Source organism: Lathyrus oleraceus, chromosome 4 (assembly GCF_024323335.1).
Source record: "Lathyrus oleraceus cultivar Zhongwan6 chromosome 4, CAAS_Psat_ZW6_1.0, whole genome shotgun sequence".
Taxonomy (NCBI): Eukaryota; Viridiplantae; Streptophyta; class Magnoliopsida; order Fabales; family Fabaceae; genus Lathyrus; species Lathyrus oleraceus.
This window is the reverse complement of record NC_066582.1, coordinates 403174866-403196719: the sequence shown is the minus strand read 5'-3', so window position 1 is coordinate 403196719 and position 21854 is coordinate 403174866. Positions and strand designations below refer to the sequence as shown.

General features: G+C 37.2%; 1 pseudogene; it reads right to left on the bottom strand.

The window, feature by feature from the left end:
* Positions 1 to 240: 240 nt before the first annotated feature.
* On the bottom strand, positions 241 to 1006 carry LOC127137725 (putative serine/threonine-protein kinase-like protein CCR3; annotated as a pseudogene).
* Between the last annotated feature and the right edge of the window lie 20848 nt (positions 1007 to 21854).

Here is a 21854-nt window from a genome sequence, read left to right as displayed (position 1 = left end):
AATTAATCAAATAAATTAGTCTATTAATTTAATATATTTTATTAGATCAACACTCATTTATTGTCTCATCGTATAAAAATAGTATTCATAGTCCATTTTAAATATATATATATATAATAAGGTATTCATGACATGCCTTTAAAAAAATACAAAAATAATTAATAACATAAACAGTTTTTTTCCGAACTAACAAAGCATATGATATACAAATCACAAACAATATGATTTATTTTGGTTGTGTTAATTTTTTTTACTAAAACAAACACCTTTCTATATGCAATAAATTATAGAGCATATACCAATAAAAACACCAACTTAGTCAACAATTGTGAATGTCAATATCTTCGATCGAGACGACCGAGGAGGGGATACTGGTGGTGGAGGTTAAATTGACGAAGACAACAGATTTGTTATTTGAGTGTTACATATATTTGATCTGTAAATGTGATGACTTGTACTAGAACACGGTGATTGATAATCAGGATAAATTTCATACTCACTACAAGAAGATTGAACACAAGTCTCGGGAAGAACACGAGGTAAAGGAATAATAGATTCAGAACCATTTTGATCCATTAGACCAACCAGGTCCCCAACAAATAACAAAAAAAAAATTGATAGCTCTCAATCCACAAGTAAAATTAGAAACATAAACAATTAACTCAAAAGAAACATTTTCAACAAAATTCACCAAAAATTGTCTCTTTCCACCTCAACAAACAACAGAACCATTCAATCTTCTAATTGCACAAACATGTTCATCTCCAAGTGCCAATTCATCATACTCAAAAGCACCACCTTGTGGAACATCAATTTGTCAAGAACAATTAATTCCTTTACAAACCAAAAAACCAGTTGAATTCAAACGACAAACATGCGAACCACCGGCTACAATACTCAACATATACATGTTCCCAAACTCATTTTGTAACCCTTCTGCAACAGCTTTCTCTCCCTAACACCGAACTTGTGAACCATTCTTCCATTTATTGATCAAAACTATCATCGGTTTAAGGATATGCATGGACTTGTTTACCAGTAATTTCTGACAAACAACCGTTAGTCCTCCAATGTTATTAATCTTGGTAACTTACAGGATCGACTAGATTGATCCTAGGACATGTGTCTCAAGAACTAGTGTTATGGTGATTTGACTCATGATTAAGTTTGTTTCTGGTTTATGGATGGTAAATGGTTCTTTATCTAGCGTTAATGGTACAAAGTAAAGAGTGTTTCGACAATAACTCTAGACGAAATCTATGACTTTAAAGACAAAGGATAAATGGTAATAATTTTGTAAAAAAGGGGTTTTTTAGGATAACAAAGGTAATTGGCAACAGTGAAGATAAATAACTTGAAGTAAAAGTTTTAAGTTTGAGAAAGCGCTGGAAATAAAGGTTTGGCGAGATGTAAATGCAAAGGTAAAAGTAATGATGAAATACTGAAAATAAAGGCAATTCGACAGAAGAAAAGACAGTAAATGGTTTTAGTTTAAATAACTTGCATAAAAAAGATAACATGAAATGTAATCATGGTGTTCTTCATACATACATTTTCAGCAAAGACTCGTTTCTCTCGCTTCGGTACTTTAAGTATTTTTAGTGAATTTTGTATATCAGTTTGAACACACGAAATCTAAAAACTAAGACTCCTATTTATAACAATTCGACCCTAACGGTCTCTACACAGATGATTGCCACGTTCGACATTTTCAAACGCTGCGTGTCTCAGATGCTTCCACGCGTTCGCCTGATGAAACCACTTCGTTTGAATTTCAAATCTTTCCCGCTCGAAGCTTTGAACCTGTCAAACGCCTATGTCGAAGAGAACTTGTGGAGACCCAAAAAATCTTCTAAGTCCCATGTTTCGACAAAAAGGTCCTTTTTCTCCCAAGAAACGGATTTAGTAAATAGTTCGACAAAGCCATTTTTACATTATTCTCCAAAACATAATATTTTCAAAGAACTTCACCTAATTGTCGAAATCTCCAGCTAACAAATTGCCCCCAATAAATGTCTATTTCAAATCAACGCAGAAATGGGCATTTTTTGTAATCACCGGATTTCGACCAGAGACCTTTCATAGACCCAAAAATCCATAATTGTCAGTTAATCATGACTTACTTTTTCAAAACGTCTCATCAAGACGTGCGCGCAGTTATTATCATCATGAGTTTCAACTTCCAAGAAGAATGAACAGTAATCTCTGCACCTTTTTCACAGAAAAACCGCCACGTGGCCCACTACCTTTGCAAGGTGTAACCAGCCAACTCATAGGTAAATACTATAAAAACCCATTGTCACTTCCTTTTTCATTTTCTACGAAAATTTTCATCTTTAACCTAAGTTCATCTTCAAACTTCTCTAAAACGTTTCTTCTTCTTCAAAAACCCTAACCTTTCAAAAAAACCTCATAAACCCATAACAATGTCTTCTGATAAACAGCAAAAGAAATCAAAGAACATTAAAGGCGCTAGCTCTTCAAAAAGTTCTTCTTCTCAAAACATTCCAAAAAGCAAAATCATAACTGTTGGGAATCAAGAGTACATTACTCCTCCAAAACTCATCAAAGAACAAAAAGCAATATATGTTTCCCAGGTAATGATTCCCTCCTTACTTTCTGGAAATACTTTAGGGTTTTTAGGCCGATTAGTTCCTGAAGGACATTTAGAGAAATGTGTACAGTTTTTTCCTTGTTATCACACTACAAAACCCATAGCAAACAAAACCGTTTCCTCTAGAAATGCTGAAGATTCAGTCCAAAGAGAGGCTTTTCAACTGGATTATATTACTGATAGTTTCAGACCCTTTCATTCTTGTCAAACTCTAGACAAATCTTATTTAGCTTGGTTGACGAAAGTTGAGAAAAAGAAAGCCCCGTTTTGGAAAGAATTGGGCATTTCGACCTGATTCAGATGTCGAAACTAGGGTTTAGCTACTGCCAACCTTTGTTACTATCTAGTCTGTATTTCTGGGATAGTACATATAACACCTTTCATCTCCCCTGTGGAATGATAACTCCTACGCTCTTCGACGTAGCTGCCATTTTTGGACTTCCTTCGACAGGAGAAACCTTCAACCCCTATCAAGACTGCGAAAACTTAATTGACTTTAACGTCAAAAATGCTTCGTTCAGCACTTATATTAATTTGTATCATGCTGATGGGGAAGAAGTTTCTGACATATAACATATAGCATTCTTGGGTCTGTGGTTATCCAAGTTCTTCTTCTGCTATAAATCTCTGCAAGTTGCAAGGAGAATTCTAACACTTGCTAATCAATTGCACGCTGGTCGAAAGGTGTGTTTAAGTGAACTTCTATTGGCCAGCTTGTATGAGAGTCTAGGGTCTGCTAGTGCCAAGTTGAAGGAGTATAAAGCTGGTACAAACTTATTACTATATGGGCCTTACTGGCTTCTTCAATTGTGGCTCAATGCCACCTTCGAATCCTTTTTGCCAACACATGGAAATGTTGATGAAAATTCCCTAGAGATAGTAAATCGAAGCATTGAAGGCACCAGACTCCTTCAGCTAACTCCAGTTGATGATGTTAACAATCTGCAAACTTCCCTCACCAAATACACCTTGATGTTCTCGAAGCGTCACAATTTCTCTCCTTCGATGGCTCCATTTGCCAGTCGAACCCATGGTCCTTCCTGGTTCACTGCTTCACTTGAAGATGTTGTTAAGGTTGCCAGCACAGAGATCGAAGATATATGGCGTGCCTTTCTCTTCCCAAGGCTGCTCGTTTCAAGGATCTTGCCAGTAAAGAGCCATGTTTGCTTGTTGGCTTACTAACCTAATTTTGTCTCTCAACAATTTGGGTTGTGCCAACTCATTCTTGTCTCTCTGTTCAATCGAAAGCGCGAGATATGTTATGCAGGGACTGATTGGAGCGCTCGAGACATTGCAACAGATAAGGGATTCCATGCAAATTTTGCTGAATTTCAATTAATAACATACCAACCATCATTCCATTCTACCAATGGGTTCGCCACTTGGTGGACAGATTTCTATTCTAAGAGTGTGTTTACTACTGCCGAAATCAAGAAATGTCTAACGAAGGCCTTTTCATCTTTGCAGGAAAATGTCTACAAGGGTAAGCTTACACATTCTGAAGAAATCCAAGCATTCCAAAAGTACTTTGAGACTGTCTATAACCCAATGGAACTCGTTCAAACCGTCTGTTATGCAGCGCCAATTTTAAAAGAGAAATTTGAAAAATAAATTGCCAAAAAGAAATTTCCCAAACATGTAAAACCTGAATTTAAATATGATTTGGCCTTTGAGTGCGAAACATCCAAATTTCCAAATTTACTCAGTGCAAACTTTGCTTTGTCATTTTTCCCCCTTACCCAGATTGGTTCACATGTGGGAACATTTTTAATGAACTGAAAAATGACCAACAAAGACTTGCTAAAAGAGTAGTTGCAACCAAACATACCTTAGACAGTTTCAAAGGTTTTCTTCACTTTGATTTGGATGCAGTGAGAATTACCTCTCCGACATGTGAAGGTGTGGAATGTTTGGATTTCTTGGTCTTACAACTCCCTTTCGTCTTTTACTAATCTTTTAAACATTGCATGTTTCGACTAACTCGCATTCTTCTTTTAGTTGTCGAAAGGAAGGTGGCGAAGAAAGAGAAGCATGTGGCGAAAGCTAGCTCGAATACCACTTCTAATCCAACTACCTCTTCAAGCCAGGGAGCTCCTTCTGCCAAGGATGCTGCTCTAGAAAAAAAAAGAGTTCAAAGGTATTAAATCAAATAATTTCTTTGTCTCTTTTGTATTTTGCTAATTGTTTGTAATTTTCCTTCTTTCAGGGTAGTGGCAAGCCTCCTCTAACGCAAAAGAAAAGAAAAGACCCAACTGAAAATGTAATCCTTGTCGAAGATGATGAAGAAGAAACTCCTCCAACTCCACTTAAGAAGAAACAGAAAAAGAATAAGGCAACAGTTTCCCCTCACCAAACAACCAAACAACAAGGTGTTGAAATCAAGACTCTCCCTCCTCTTTCAAAGGAAACTCAATCTCAGCCCTTTGGTGGCGCAGTGCTGGAGCACATTGGGAGTAATGCTTCCGACCCTGAGGCTCAACAGGTGAACTTTTATCCTGAGTCTTTTATCTTTCGATAAACTTCTTTTTATTCTAACACTATGTTTTCAGGAAAAACCTACCACTCCCTTCATCTCTACTGCCAATCAGAGTGATCCTTCGAGCGGTATGAATCCATCTCCTCCTCCGATAATCAACGGTGCAGTTCAAAACAAAGGATCTTCGACTGGGGCAAAAATCTCGAAGCAGATAATGTCCAGAACGAACAAGAAACCTCTTCTCCTGGTGAATATGGTAAAAAAGATTCGAAGCAAGCTGAAGAGAAGGATTCAGAAGAGAAAGAAGATTATGAGGATACTCCTAGTAACTCTCCTCAAAGAGTTACGTTCCCTTCAGATTACGCTGATGAGGATGAGCAGGATTCTGATGAGATTAAGGGGTACTTTCAGCAAGATGAAAACATGAGTGAGGGAGAAGCTGATCCTGAAGAAAATCAGACTGGAACTGGTGATGCTATTGAAACAATCCCAGGTTCAACTAATGTTCGATCATCCACAATCCAGACTTCGCCTATATTACTTACTGAGGAGGAGAAAAATGCTTTGAAACAAAATGATCCCCTCAAGTATGTAAGATTGATGATGGCTCAAAGAGAATCTTCTTCAGAAAAAAGCATTTCTAGAGCTTCGACCCATTCTGGTACTAGTGCAAACGAAGTATCACATGACGAACTCCTTAAGCAGGTGAAAAAGGTTGTTTTTGATGTAGATCTCTTTGAAAATTTGAAAAAGGATGTGCGAGCAAGCTTTGGCATAAAGAAGATGATAAGCAAGATCAACATCACTGCTTGCCCCACTGATGTAGGTGAAGCCCTTATCGACATCCAGAACCTCATTGACCAAGTTTGTGCTGAATACCATAGGGAGGTGGATGCCAAAGCAAAGCTTCTATCAACTGAACAAGCTCAAGCCACTGAGTTTGATAACGCCCTTCGAACTTCAAAAGCCTCTGAGGAGTTAGCCGCTTCCAGAAAATCAACCCAAGCAGAATTCGACACCTATACTGCTTCGATACAACTCTGGGAATCTCACATTGCAGAATTGTAGAAGAAGATTTCTGATGCTAAGGCGGAGCAGGTTGCTATCCAAGGCTTGGATAATACTGAAGCTGATAATCTAGCGAAGCAGAGCGTAGATCACGTCGAAAAGGCTACTGCTATGAATGAAGATATTGCACGCCTTAGAGGGGTTCAAGCTGTTGTTCATTACAAGATTGACTTGGCGAAGATAAAGTATGACCGAATGAAGGCCACTATCCCTTTCTGATTTCCACTTTATCTGTTCTATTCGACTCTTGTTTGGTTGTAATTTGATTAAGACAAAGCTATCTTGGCAAAATTTGAAGTATAAATATATTCACCATCTTGGCTATGATAGTTCTTTGCTTACTAAGTTGTTATGATTTTATCTTCATGCACAAATGGTTTATACTTCTTCAAGTATTTCCCATTTACTTTTAGGATTCTTCGATCATCTACTAGTTCTTCTATTTCGTATGCATTATTTGAAAATGCTTTTAAAATTCGAAAAGGTCCTTCCCAATGTGGAAACCATTTTCCTAATGTTTTATTCTTTCGATCCATAGGTAATATAACTTTCCAAACTAAATCATTCATAATGAAATTTTTACCTTTGACCCTCTTATTGTATGCTCTTGCTACCCCTCTCCTTCTGTCTTTTTAATACTTCTAACGTGTGCAACCTTTCTTCGTCCAAACCAACCAGTTCATTCATCATCATTTCCCAATATAAGTCAGATGGAATTTCTCCTTGTCTTTGGATTCTCAATGATTGCAAGTAGATTTCGACAGGTAATACTGCATCATGTCCAAATGTAAGTTGGAAAGGTGTAGTGTTAGTAGCTTCTTTAGGGAAGGTTCGACAAACCCAAAGTGCTTTATCTAAAGTTTTGTGCCAATTTTTTGGCTTCTTCCCTACATGCTTTTTGATTAAACCAATTATTACTTTATTGGTTGCTTCGACTTGCCCATTGGCTTGAGCATAATAGGGTGTGGATGTTAATAATTTGAAACCCATTTCCTTTGCAAATTCTTGCATCTTTCGACCAGTAAAAATTGATCCTTGATCTGTTGTTATACTTTCTGGGATCCCAAATCTATATAATATTTGCCTTTGAATGAACTCAATGACAGTTTCTTGATCCACATTTACCAAAGGCACTACTTCGACCCATTTAGTGAAATAGTCAATTCCTACAAGGATGTACTTTTGACCTTTGGATGAAGTAGGTCGAATTTCCCCAATTAGATCTAATGCCCAACCTTTGAAAGGCCAAGGCTTGATAATTGCATGGAGCTCACTTGCAGGAGCATGTTGAATTCATGCATGTACTTGACATTCTTGGCAACCCTTAGCAAACTCTATACAATCTTTTAACATGGTGGGCCAATACATTCCATATCTGAAAAACAACCATTTCATCTTATGGCCTGCCTGGTGTGCTCTACAGGCTCCACTATGTACACTAGATAATGCCAAGTACGCCTCGTTTTCTCCTAAGCATTTCAACAGGATCCCTTCAGGGGTTTTCTTGAATAATTCATTCCCCATTAAAACATAAGATAAAGCCCTGTACTTGGTTTTTCTTTCTGTATCTATCGAAGGGTCCTTGAGATAATTAATAATTGGATTTCTCCAATTTGTATCCATTAAGGTATCAATGGCCAGTACTTCAAACTCTTCTTTGTTAGCATATCCTAACTGAGTGCTTTCCAAATTTGTCGGTGACAATCTGGAAGCCATTGCTTTTCCTCTTACTTCGACAAGTTCCTCTAGCTTCTCTTTTGAAATTCTATACCCTGAAGCTATTTGTGCTAAGTCATTAGCTTCTTGGTTTTTTATTCTAGGAACATGTTTTATGTCTATATACTCAAAAAATTTGAGCAACCTATTTGCAATGACGAAGTACATAATCAAATTTTCTTTTATACATTTGTACTCTTTCGTTAGTTGCTTAATTACTAATTCTAAGTATCCTTTAATTTCGACCCTAGTTGCCCCCAATTCCAACAAAGCCTTAAGTCGTGCAATAAGGGCTTCATATTCTGCTTCATTGTTAGAACAAAGGGGACATTCGATTTTATATTTGAGTTTTGTTGGAATTCCATCAGAAGAAATTATCATGATCCCAACTCCACTTCCATCCTTATGAGTGGAAGCGTCGAAGAATAATCTCCAAGGTTTTAACTCAACTTGGAGTTGAGGACTTTCGACCACTGCATGGTCTACAATGAAGTCTGATACTATTTGTCCCTTCATTTCCCTTAAAGGCATAAAGGCTAAAGAGTATTCAGTGAGGGCTAATGCCCATTTTCCAATTCGACTGTGCATTATTGGCTTTGATAACATATACTTAATGACATCAAAGTGTGAAGAGACGTATAAATCAATAGGCTTTATATAATACTTGAGTTTAGTACAAGAAAAATGCAAACAAAGACACAACTTTTCTATTGAAGTGTATCTAGTTTCTGCATCATTTAAAACCCTACTAAGATAATAAATGGCTCTTTCGACGCCATCTTCATTTGCTTGTGCTAACATGCTGCCTATAGTAGTGTTGGAAGCTGATATATACAATCTCATAGGCTTCTTTCCACATGGTGGTGACAAGATAGAAGGATTCGTTAGATAATGCTTGATCTTTTCGAATGCCTTTTGATGTTCATCATTCCATTCGAACTTCCCTTGTTTCAGGCGTAGGAGTGGAGAGAAGGCTTGATTTCAACCACTTAAGTTTGAGATGAATCTTCTCAGGAAGTTTATCTTTCCTAATAATGATTGCAATTATTTCTTAGTTGATGGTGCTTTGGTCTCCATAATAGCCTTCGTCTTATTCCGATTGATTTCTATCCCCTTTTTATGGACCACAAAGCCCAGAAAATCTCCAGCATGTACAAAGAATGCACATTTAAGAGGATTCATCTTTAAACCATGTTTTCTCATTCTTTCGAATGATTGGCTGAGATGGGTTAGATGATTTTCGTTTGATATAGATTTTATCACAATATCATCCATATAAACCTGCATAAATGTCTCTATATAATCATGGAATATAGAATTCATTGCTCGCTGGTATGTTGCTCCAGCATTTTTTAAACCAAAGGGCATAACTATCCACTCATAAGTGCCTATTGCCCATGGACATCGAAAGGCTGTTTTGGAAACACCCTCTTCAGCAATGAAAATCTGGTTATAGCCAGAATATCCATCAAGCATGCTAAGATATTCATAGCCTGCAGCTGAGTCAACCAACATCTCTGCTACAGGCATTTGATACTCATTGTAGCGGGGTATTCGTTACCTTTAGATTTATTGACTAAATCAAAAGTAAGCATACAATTCGAGTCGCCACCGCACTTCTATTTATCCGAAGGAAAGGTTAGAAAGCGAACAAAAACCAAGTAAGACGTTTTATCAAGTCAAAAACTAATAAAAATGTCAGAGATCTGGGTAAGGGGGTTGGTTATGCAATGGGAAGGTTTTAAGCACCCAAAACATACTTAGTACTCTAAGGGAGCCCTTTTTGCAAAGTGTATTGTAGGTTGGTATTTGTGAAAATATTTGTGCAAACATGATTGGGGGGATGAGAAGAGAATATATATATTTACAGATTTGTTGTTTGAATGGATAAATCCATTGCCTACGTACCATCACAAAGGTAGGATCAAAACCTCGTAGTTCGGGGTAGAAATCCCAAAATATGGGTGAATTGATTTGGTCAAAAGCCTTAAGGTCTTTTGTTATCAAAGGGAGAAAACTCAACCTAAACCAACAAATCCACCATGTGAGGAGAGCTTCAACATACTAGTGAGGGATCCACCTTATAATAAGTATGGAAGACTTATAGTCCAATCACTAAGGATAAGGTGAGGTTTACATCAACCAATATGATAACTCAAACCTATGGCTAATGTTTATGAAAAAAGGTTTTAACAAAGGTGGCCATTGGAACCACAAAAATCACTTGAAGTGAGTTGTATTTACAAATTAGAAGTATTCACAAAATAAAGTCAAAGTTGACTTAAGATTCAATTCAAAATAAGTATTAATGAAAAGAGTTAGAAAAATAAAAGGCATGTGGCCTAGGTTTCTAGTGTGAAAATAATGTCAATGTTTGCACAAAATGAGTTTGGCTTGGGTTAGAGTGGAGAGAAGAAGGGAAGGGCTAGTCCTAAACATGAAAAGATGAGAGAAGAGATAAAACCCTTGGAGTTCCTTTCTTGAGATCATAAAGATGATTCAATATGCTCCTTTCCTTTGGACTTAGCAAGCGACAAGCAATCAAAACAATTAAACATTCAAGCTCCTAGGATCTCCATTTGGCTTGTCTTTCTCTTAACTTGGCTATTCATGACAATGGTCCTTCTTACTATCTCAAGTTTGGAATCCCTATCACATAAGAACAAACAATAAAAAAGTTCACATTGCAATAAGAGGAATGGACAAAGAATGAGTTTAGATTAGAGGTCCTTTTAAGTCAACTTTAAGATTAAGCATTCTAAAGGCATGAGGCCTAGTTTCTCTTCAACAAGTTTAGCATTCTAAAGGCATGAGGCCTAGTTGCTCTTGAACTCCATTAAGCATAGGTAAGGTCCTAATTCTAAGTCCTTTCTCCTTTTTGCATTGGGTTCACACAAACAATCACAAAACAAGCACAAAGCAACAATATATTTATTCACAATAATTAGCTCAAGTGAGCAAAAGGAAAAATAGCATAAACATAAAATATGAGCTCAAGTGAGCAAAGGGAAAAGGCAATATGAATAAATGAGCAAGAAATTAAATTGCATTAAAGTAAATTGCAATAATTAAATGCTTGAATTAGAGTTAGTAATTAGTAGTTAATGTTAGTGTGTCATAAGACAATTTAGCATTATGTTAAGCAATCGTAAGTGGACTAATGTAGTAGTCACACCTATCTGAGGCCGGTCAATAAAACTATAGGCAAATAAACACAAGTTAAAAATCATGACTAGTAAGCCAAGCTCCTACAACTTGTCATGCCAAAAGAAAAGAAGGAGAGGCCTTGTATGAATTTCAGGTTCTTTGCTTGACCAAGAAGCTACCTATCTTGGACACAAAGCAACTCACTTGATCTTTGATCAAGTTGAGTTTGATTTGGATCAAAGAAGGTTAAGCCTCTCATATGTCAAGGCTAACCACAAATCATTAACTCATTGGCCAAGAGAAAAAGAAGAAGAAAATGAAGATGAAATGAAATGAATAAAAGAGAAATCAAATGACATAATCAAAACACAATGATCAAATGTGAATGGAATCATCATCAATCAATGGTCAACAGAAGTGAAATGAAGATTAGAAGTCAAGAAATGTCAAACATATTTTTGGTATTTTTTGGAATTAAAATAATACATAAAATAAAATGAACAAAGTATGGTCAAACTTCAAATTCAATTCAAATCAACTTGGATAAGTCCAATTGAATCATCATAAGTCTAACATGGTCAAACAAAGTTTGACAAATTTTCTCAACATTTTTTGAAAACAGAAACTATTTTAAAACAATTCTAAATCAAGAAAAATAACACAAATGAACTAAAACCTCAAATCAATTAAGAAATTGATGAGAATATTTTTCATAGACTTATCATCATCCATATGTGTTAAGAAAATATTTTTGGAATTTTTGAATATCAAAAAGTATTTAAAATGAATTAAAAACAAAATAATTCACAAAAAATATTAAATTGAATCACAAAAATAATTAAAAATCAGATTATGAAACTAGATTTTAAAAGAATTTTTTTGCAATTGGTCTCATATTTTTGTGATTCCAAATAAAAGAGTTATGAATTTTTGAAAATAAATGGAATAAAATAAAACAGAAATTAGAAAATAAGGAAAATCCACAGCGCTTGGATCCAATTCATTAATTGGCATGGACAATCCAATGGCTCTGAGGCGCGCGCGTACCATGTACATGAGTCAAGCGCGAAATAGAATGAATTAAAAAAAGTCATAAAGAACAAAGGCCAGGATTAGATCGTGCATGTGAGATCCAATGGATACAGGGCCTCCACGTGGGGACGGTGGTGGAAACCACCGTCTTCTCCGGTGAGCCAACAGAATCCGGCCACCAGTTGCAGGTTTTCAAACCTCAACCAAAATACACGTGCCTTATACCAAAATGAAGCCGAGGTGATGTACATCACCCCTGTAACCTTGGATTTCTCTCAAGATCTCTATGGAATGAGAAATCTGAGATGGAAAATCCAGGTGTTCAATCTGAAATGCATCAATTCACAAAATCAAAGCCACCATTGGCTTGCCTCTCACACGAGGACTTCAAAGAACCAAAAAAACACAAGCAAATCACATTATATGAGGAGATATGAATCAAAACAGTTGAGCAATGAACCTTTGAAGTGCAGTTTTAAACAGCATGATCCACTCAATCTCTTGCTTCCAACTTGATCTTAAGATGATGATGATGCAAGGCTTAGGAATTGGAAACTGAAGATCAACCAAGGAAGTTGAAATTCAAGTTTTGAATTCAGAAAATAAAATCAAAATTCCTCTAGTGTGGTTGAGTTTAAATTTCTGCAGAGCTTCAGGTTGAATCCATGATGAAGTTTGAATGAGGCAAGACATATATTTATAGATGTAGTTGCAAGCAATGAGGTGTGGAATCCGTGTGCATGAAGCTTTGGGTCCTCCATGCATGGGCCTGTACAGGCGCATGTGAGGCCCAAAACCAATTGGAAATGAATGCTGAGCTCATTTGGAGAAGGTTTGGACGTGCAATTTGAATGGTATTTGCTTGTGCATGAAGATTCCATGTGAATTTCATATTTGGGCCTAAATGTTCCCCTCTTCGAAAGTAATACATAAAAAATACAAACACAGGCATGTGAGTAATGGTTAGAAAGGTCTTGACATAAGGAACAAAAGCTATGTTGGACAAAAATCCATTTGGAGTTTGGAAAATTGTGAAAACTGGCCATGAAGTTTGAGGTACAAAACATGCCTTTGGAAAATTTGTCAAAAGTGACCAACTTCAAGCCCTTCTTTTTTAATTATGAAAGCCTCAAATGGAAAAACCTACAACATAAAAGTTTTATATATTTTCAAGATGATCAATTTGGACTTGAGTTTTGCATCATTTGGATTTTCGATGATAAAGTTATGGGCATTTGAAGTTGGACTTTTTCAAAATTCAATGGCTTTGGTCCAAAGTGACCTATAATGTTTTGTATTATCACATGTGTTTCTTTTAGGATTATGAAATTTTATCCAACATAACATTTTAAGTGGACATCTTAAGCTTTCCAATTAAATTGGTCTCACCTAAAAATCATAAAAAATGAAGGAGTTAGGTCCTTGGGAAGTTGACCTAAAATTAGGGTTTCAGTCAAAGAGACCTATAATGTTTTGAAATGAATAATGACCTTAAAAGTTTCAAATGAATTATTTATGAACATGAAAGTTGTTAATATTGTTCTTAAGAAAATTTTGTCTCTTGGGGTCATATTCATTTGACAAACACATCAAAAGTTGGGTCTCAGTGGATCTCAAAATAGTCAAATGACTTGACTGGTCAACTTCTCAAGTCCAAACCTCAAATCTTGATGAATGAATGATTGAGGATAATTAAATAAGCTCATATATGCATAAAATAATTAATGAAAGGACTTCCCTTGATTTAATTTGATCATAGGTTGAGGTTGCTTCATGAGCAAGGCACAGTCAATGCACAAATGAATTAGGGTTTTCCTTGGGAAACAATCCTCAAGCCCTTTGGTTTATCTTGATCAAATTAGAAAATTGAGATACTTGGGAGACATACATGATGATTGAGAGCTTTGGGAACCATTGTCATGCTTGCTTTCATCTTCATCTGACCACTTCATTGAGCATATGAGCCTCCTAGGTGCAAGGGATCTCATGATTGCTTGAGCTTCAAAACAAAAAGAGTTAGTGACATATTTTTTGCTTTTGGTTAGTGAAAAAAATAAGAAAAGCAATAATATACAATTCAAGCATGCTTGATGGTCTCAAACCAACTCACACAAGTCCCAACCCAAGGGTTAAGGAGCCACACATGCTATGATCCTTAAGGCAATGCAATGAGCAATGATATGATGCCATGAGAGATCTTAGGGTCAAAATTAGGGTCTTACACTCATCTTTAGGAGTTGCTGCATTTAGATCATGAAAATCTATACATACTCTTAAAGAGTCATTTTTCTTAATTACAAGAACTATGTTTGCAATCCATTCGACATACCTTGTGGTCCTGATGAAATTGCATCGAAGAAGTCTTTCGACCTCTTTTTTATCTTTGAGAGGATCTCTGGGGCGAATCTCCTTGGAGTCTTCTTGATGGGCTTCTTGCCATCCTTGATAGGCAACTTCAATTTGACTAGTTCCCTCTTTAAACCAGGCATCTCGTCGTAGTCCCAAGCAAAACAATCTTTGTTTTCTCTTAGCAGTTCAATTACTCTTACTTTCAACTTGGGGTCCAGTTTAATGTTGACGTAGGTGATTCTTTTTGTACTCCCATCTCCAAGATCAATTTCTTCAAGAGGATCTTGCGCTAACATCTTCGCACTCGACGTCATTGGATCTTTTTCGAATCCCAGAGGCTCTTCGTCATATATGGCATCTAACCTCTGGTCTATTAATTCCATAGGCACCTGTTCGTCAGGGGGTTTTGGTTTAAAGTACTCCCCAGGTCCTACATTATAAATTTCACCATATGTGGATTCGTCAGCCATGTTAGTTATCTCGGCTTCGAAAGCCTCTTTTCTTTTATTCTCAGCCATGTAGGCCGAAATCTTTTCGAAAAAAGAAGACTCAGGCATAATCCAGGTCTTCATCCCAGCCTGTTGGCCGTATTTCAGATGATTCCCCTTCTTCTGGGTCCCCCATAATTTCCCTATCCCACTGAAAGCCATTGGGATGTAGATTCAGAAAATACAAAGCATTTTTATTTGGGGAGTAACCTCTTCAGCTGGGTGGCATGGTCCTATATGAGCCAATTTCCTGTCAAAGTTCTTCTTATCTACATGGTTCACTTCTGCCATGAAGTAACTTTGGTCAGCTTCAACATTTTCTACTACACCATCTTCTCTCCAGATGGATACCCTTTGATGCATGGTCGAAGGAACTGCCCCTATTCCGTGGATCCATTCCCTTCCTAGCAGCAAGTTGTAATTTGCCTTCGCAGGTATCACCATGAACATTGTTGGTCTTGTGATTGATCCAACAGTCAGATCTACTTGTATGACACCCAAAGTCTGCCTTATCTTACCTTCATAGTTCGACGATACCATATTGTGAGGTTTAACATCAGTATCGAACATACCTATCTTTTTCAACATGAATTGAGGCATCAGATTGACTGCTGCTCCTCCGTCCACCAAGACTTTGTTCACCCCCACATGTTCAACTTTAGCTCTAATGTATAGGGGATTGAGATGGTTCTGCATCCCTTGGTGAGGTCTTTCAAAAAGAGCATTCTACTCTTCGACAACGCCGTTATTGAGAACATAGTAACATACAGGTTTATGTGTCGCCATCTTCACATCATCTGCTTCCTCATTGTCTTCAATCTCCGTCTCCTGATTATATTCGTATGGTAGAACTGATACCACATTATAATTTATATTAACAAATGACACTCCATTGGACTCAAAGTCGTCAGTGAGCATTTCTTCCTCCCTTATTTGTTCCTCCTGAACCTTCTGATTTGTGTTTTTGTTTTCATCTGAAAACAACTTCCTTCCTACAGGGGGTTTGGTCGAATTTGTAACATTTGAGGGGACCTTGTTGTTACTGGATTTCCAGGGGACCTTGTTGTTGCTGGATTCTCCAATCTCCCTCGAAGTCATCTCTCTTTCAGCCTTCCTCAACCTCTGATGTCTTCTCCACTGGGACATTGACATGGGATTCTTTCCTTTGTAGTTCTCCAGTCTGATAGCCTCTCTCTTAGATGCCTGGAATTGTTTTCTATAAGCCCAAGAGGTTCTTCCTCCATCCTCAAAACTTTTCCACTTTCCCTTCTTCGACCCCACCTGAGTCCATTTTCCCTCAGGGACTTCTGCAAGAAGCTTAAACATAACTCTTTTCGCCCTTGGGTGAGGGTTGTCTTGCCTCCTAGGAACTCTCCTCTTGTCGAATATGTACATATTCGGGTTACCTCCGTGTCCATCCCAACCTTGGTTAGAGGGAATTCTCTCAAACGCTTCAGCAAATTCCCTGTTGTAAACTGCTCCACATCTGGGACACATCAAACATTTTGTTTCGTACTTGTAGCAACGCACCATAAAACGAAGAAGGGTTTCTCCAGGCTTGGGATACACCTTCTGTAGTTGGCTTTCCTTTCTCCAATTTCTCTCAGTCTGAGTTCGTTGTCATCTTTCATAGTCCTCAGCCACCCTTCGACACATCATGATGCTACACCTTGGGCATATCAACATGTCAGCATTTCTTTTGTGACACCTCCAAAGGTATTCACGTAGGCTCTCATTAGCTTTGGGATAGCCAAACTGCATCCCCTTTTGCTCTATCTTCAGACACCTCTCCACTTCCTCCATCTCTTGGGGGGGGGGGAGGTTGGTTCAGATTCACCATGTTGACACCTAGATTGGCGCTATCAGCAATTGAAATTTCCTTAAATTTCTTCCTTAGGCCCTTAGTTGCCTTCCCATTAAGACCTTCAGAGCCCTTTGGTTTGACCCCAGCTACCTGTTCACCTTCGACAAAAATTCCAAAGGGAACATCATTATTTAGGCCATTAGTAGTCTGTTTTCCAACTAGCACATAGCCTTCAGCTCCTGTTTCCTTCGCAGCCTCCACTTCCACCATGTCAATCATGTTGATTTCGACAAGTTCAACATAATTTGTGTCAGCAATGTTGAGGGGATCAGCGTCAACCTTCATCTGGTTTTTTCCCTTGTCAACGAACTTGAGGCAGTCATCCTTAATTGCATTCTGAATAAGATCCCTGAAAAGAAAGCATTGTGAGGTTTTATGACCTAAAAAATTATGATATTTACAAAAGCCTTTTTTTCTTCCGTTGTTCTAACGGAGGAATTTTGGTATTAGGAGGCACCATCATTTGGCCATCTTTTACTAATAAATCAAAGATTTCATCACATTTGGTAACATCAAATGTGTAAATCTTTTTAGGAAATCTATCATTCTTTTCAGTTTTGACAGGGTTCCTGCCATTCGAAGGTGTAAGTAATTTACAAGCATAAGGTGGTGCTTCTTTTAATTCAGTCAAATCTACTTCGAATTCCTCGAGACCATAAGGGTCATTAGAGATTTCATACTCCTCATCTTCGACTTCGACATTAGCAACCCTTTCTTTCTTATAATTCTTATTCGCTCTGGCCTTTTCAGCTTTTAAACGTTCAACCTGTCGAACCCTATTTGCTAACTGGGCCATATCTCTTAGATACTGGGTATCTAACTTTTTCCTAATGGAGTAGTGTAACCCTCCAGCGGCCATTTCGACCAATTCATGTTCAGGCACTACTGTAAAGCATCTAGATTTCAACAAATGAAACCTATTCAGATAATCATCTATAGGTTCAGTGAATTTTCTTTTAATACTGGCTAATTCCTTAAGACTTATCTTAGTTTGGCCCATGTAGAATTGTTCATGAAATAATCTCTCTAAATGAGGCCACATATCTATGGAATTTGGTGGCAAAGTTGTAAACCACGTAAAGGCATTCTTCTATAAAGAACTAGGGAAATATTTCATTCTTAGGTTCTCACTGTTCGCCAAATCCCCTGTCTCATTCATGTATCTGGCTATATGTTCTATAGTGGATTCACTAGTGTCCCTTGAGAATTTGGTGAACTTAAGGATTTTAGAACCCCTTTGTAATTCAGTTTGTAGGACGTACCCTGATAAAGGAGAGGTATAATTTGGCCGTCGAAGTCATGTATTCAGACCATTCTGGGCCATGATTCTCTCTATCATAGTAGTTAAGTTATTTTCCATCATGTTTTCTTACCTAACCATATGGATTACTTCGTCTGCATCCTGGCCTCTGTTAACCATCATTACTCTCCTAGGTTGTTCTTCAGGGACTTCCTGTCGAACTGGATGTTGTTCTAATCTTGCCCCCATGACCCTTTCGTCAGGCGCTTGTCTAGGTGGTCGAACCTGATTTATAGTTGGTTCTTCTTCCTAGATTATAACTTGGTTTGGTTTGCGTCGAACAGAGGACTGAGGGGCGCCTAGGAAATCTACTATGCGTCCCATATGCGTTGACAGTTGTTGGTATGTTTGGGCATTATCATTGCTAGTCCTATTTACATTCTGTATTAGGGGAGAAAAAATGGTATTCATTTCTCTAGCAAGAATTCCCACCATATCATGGTTACTAACATCCATTTGTTGTCTAAAGGCCGCTTGGTTATTCGTTGTAAGGGTAGGAAATAGGGTGGAGAATCCTTGTGAGTGGGTATTTCGACCTACATGGTTCATGCCAGAACCAGAATTTTGAATTGGCGAAATAACCGTATTTTGGGGTTGAGTATATATGGAAGTATTATTTTGAAGTCCTTCCATGGAAGTAGATGGCATTCCATATGGGTATTCTCTCCCAGGCCTAAAATTCTCAAATCCCGGTGGCCCAGGGGTAGTAGGTATTGGTTGGGTTCCGATAATTGTCGAATTATTTAAGGCCATGGATCCAGATGTTGGTATGGCCTGTGTACTAGGGATCTCAGTGGATGCATCAATCGAACTTGTTCCGACTGTGCCTGTTCCCTGGGGAGGAAATTGTTCCCCTTGACTGGTTGGATTAACCATCTTTTTTGTGTTTTTTCTTTTGGTTATAGGTTGCAAATTGTTGGCTATCTTACCACTTCTAAGGTTCATGCAACACTAAGATTTTTTAACTCAAAAGAATAACAACAATTTCATATTGTAAAAGTAAAACAAATTGTTATAATTAACAGTTCTTTTGACACCGTCCCACCGGGTGTGCCAATTTGTTTACCAGTAATTTCTGACAAATAACCGCTAGTCCTCCAATGTTATTAATCTTGGTAACTTACAGGATCGACTAGATTGATCCTAGGAAATGTGTCTCAAGAACTAGTGTTATGGTGATTTGACTCATGATTAAGTTTGTTTCTGGTTTATGGATGGTAAATGGTTCTTTATCTAGCGTTAATGGTACAAAGTAAAGAGTGTTTCAACAATAACTCTAGACGAAATCTATGACTTTAAAGACAAAGGATAAATGGTAATAATTTTGTAAAAAAGGGGTTTTTTAGGATAACAAAGGTAATTGGCAACAGTGAAGATAAATAACTTGAAGTAAAAGTTTTAAGTTTGAGAAAGCGCTGGAAATAAAGGTTTGGCGAGATGTAAATGCAAAGGTAAAAGTAATGATGAAATACTGAAAATAAAGGCAATTCGACAGAAGAAAAGACAGTAAATAGTTTTAGTTTAAATAACTTGCATAAAAAAGATAACATGAAATGTAATCATGGTGTTCTTCATACATACATTTTCAGCAAAGACTCGTTTCTCTCGCTCCGGTACTTTAAGTATTTTTAGTGAATTTTGTATATCAGTTTGAACACACGAAATCTAAAAACTAAGACTCCTATTTATAACAATTCGACCCTAACGGTCTCTACACAGATGATTGTCACGTTCAACATTTTCAAACGCTGCGTGTCTCAGATGCTTCCACGCGTTCGCCTGATGAAACCACTTCGTTTGAATTTCAAATCTTTCCCGCTTGAAGCTTTGAACCTGCCAAACGCCTATGTCTAAGAGAACTTGTGGAGACCCAAAAAATCTTCTAAGTCCCATGCTTCGACAAAAAGGTCCTTTTTCTCCCAAGAAAAGGATTTAGTAAATAGTTCGACAAAGCGATTTTTACATTATTCTCCAAAATATAATATTTTCAAAGAACTTCACCTAATTGTCAAAATCTCCAGCTAACAGGACTATAGAAAGCTGAACAAGGTTAAGCGAAAGGATTATTTTTATCTCCCATTTATTGATCAAATGTTGGATAGGTTGGCTGGTAAATAGTTAGATTGTTTTCTTGATGGTTATTCGAACTACAACCATATTGTTACAGCTTGTAAAGATCAAGAGAAGACAACTTTGACATGTCCTTGTGAAACTTTTGTATTTAGAAGGATGTCATTTGGGCTATGTAATGCACTAACAACCTTTCGATTATGCATGATGGCAATATTTTCATATTTGATTGAGTGCTTCATGGAAGTGTTCATGGATGATTTTTTCAGTCTTTGGAGAATCAGTCAGAAAATGCTTAGATATTCTGGACATGACGCTTACTAGATGTGAAGAAAGCAATTTGATTCTGAATTGGGAGAAATGTCATTTTATGGTTAAAGAAGGAATTGTTTTAGGGCACAAATTTTCAAGGATAAGAATGGAGGTCGATCAAGCAAATATTGAAGTTATTGAGAAGCTAACTTTACCTGCTAATATTAAAGGAATAAGAAGTTTTCTTGGCCATACTAGATTTTATAAAAGATTCATCAAAGATATCTCTAAATAATAAATTCATTGTGCCGACTACTGCAGCATGACGTACCGTATATCATCAGTAAGGAGTGTGAGAAGGTGTTCAACTTGTTGAAATAGGCTCTAATTTCAGCACCTATTATGAAAACTCCTGACTGGACTACATCATTTGAGCTTATGTGTGATGCTATTGACTTTGATATTGAAGGTGTGTTGGGTCAAAGGCACAACAAGGTATTCCACAATATTTACTATGCTAGTAGAACACTCATCAAAGCTTAAATCAACCATATCACTACTAAAAAAGAGTTACTGGTAGTCGTGTTCGCATTTGACAAGTTCATATCATACTTGGTGGGCACCAATGTGATACTGTATACTGACCATGCAACAATCAAGTACCTCATTCTAAAGAAAGATGTAAAACCTAGATTAATAAGATGTATCTTATTGTTGCAAGAATTTAATTTGGAAATCAGAGACAAAAATGGAGTAGAAAATTTAGTTGCAGGTTATTTTTCAAGACTCCTTGATGAAGTAAGAATGCATGACATGGAAGGCATCAGGGAAAGCTTTCATGATGAGGTCTTGCTTTTGATAACCTCTAGCATGACACCATGGTACGCAAACATTGTAAATTATTCGGTTAGTAGGTATGTCCCACTAGAATTCAACTCTCAGCAAAGAAAGATGTTCTTCCATATGTCATGGAGTTATTTATAGGATGAACCCTTTCTCTACAAGTGTTATGTTGAGAAATTGCTAAGGAGGTGTGTAGACCAACCAGTGACGCGCCAAATCTTGACAACTTTCCATGATGCGCCTTATGAAGGGAACTCTGGAGGAACTAAAATTGTTGCAAAGGTAATACAACCAGTTATTTATGGCCCTATTTGTTTAAATATACTAATGAATTAGTCAAGGCTTGTCATAGATGCCAAAGGCTTAGAAATATCTCCATGAGATAAAAATGCCACTCACCAATATTTTGGAAATTGAACTTTTTGACGTGTGGGGCATAAATTTCATAGGGCCATTTCCACAATATTTTAGCAATCTTTACATCCTTATTGTTGTGCATTATGTATTTGAATGGATAGAGGCAATAGCAACCCCTGCCAATTATGTTAAGGTTATGACCAAATTTATAGTTAAAAACATCTTTTCTAGATATGGCACACCTAGAGCTATCATCAGTGATGAGGGTACCCATTTTC